Source organism: Mastomys coucha, chromosome X (assembly GCF_008632895.1).
Source record: "Mastomys coucha isolate ucsf_1 chromosome X, UCSF_Mcou_1, whole genome shotgun sequence".
Lineage (NCBI taxonomy): Eukaryota > Metazoa > Chordata > Mammalia > Rodentia > Muridae > Mastomys > Mastomys coucha.
The window spans coordinates 77926315-77926657 of record NC_045030.1 but is presented as its reverse complement, the minus strand read 5'-3'; positions in this window follow the sequence as shown (position 1 = coordinate 77926657).

Genomic DNA, 343 nt, shown 5'->3' with positions numbered 1-343 from the left:
GCTCAGTCAGAAACACGTTTGCCATATAAGCATAAGGACCTGGTTTCAGGTTCCTAACCCTCCACTTTAAAAAGCTGCTTCCTTTTCTCCCCTCTTCTCTCCCTCCCTCTCTCCCATCTTCCTTTCTGCTTTCATGTCTTATGTGTCATATTCCTCTCTTGCCTCTTCAGAAGTGCCAAGCTCCCCACCCACCATTGTGTCAGGTAGCTACTACGAAAGAATCGGCCTTTAAATATGAGGAACATCATCCACACTGAGCAGACTGAATTTACATATGTAGGTATATATGTGGGATGTCAGGAGGCAGAGGCAGGAGGATTTCTATGGGTTCAAGGGAAGCCTG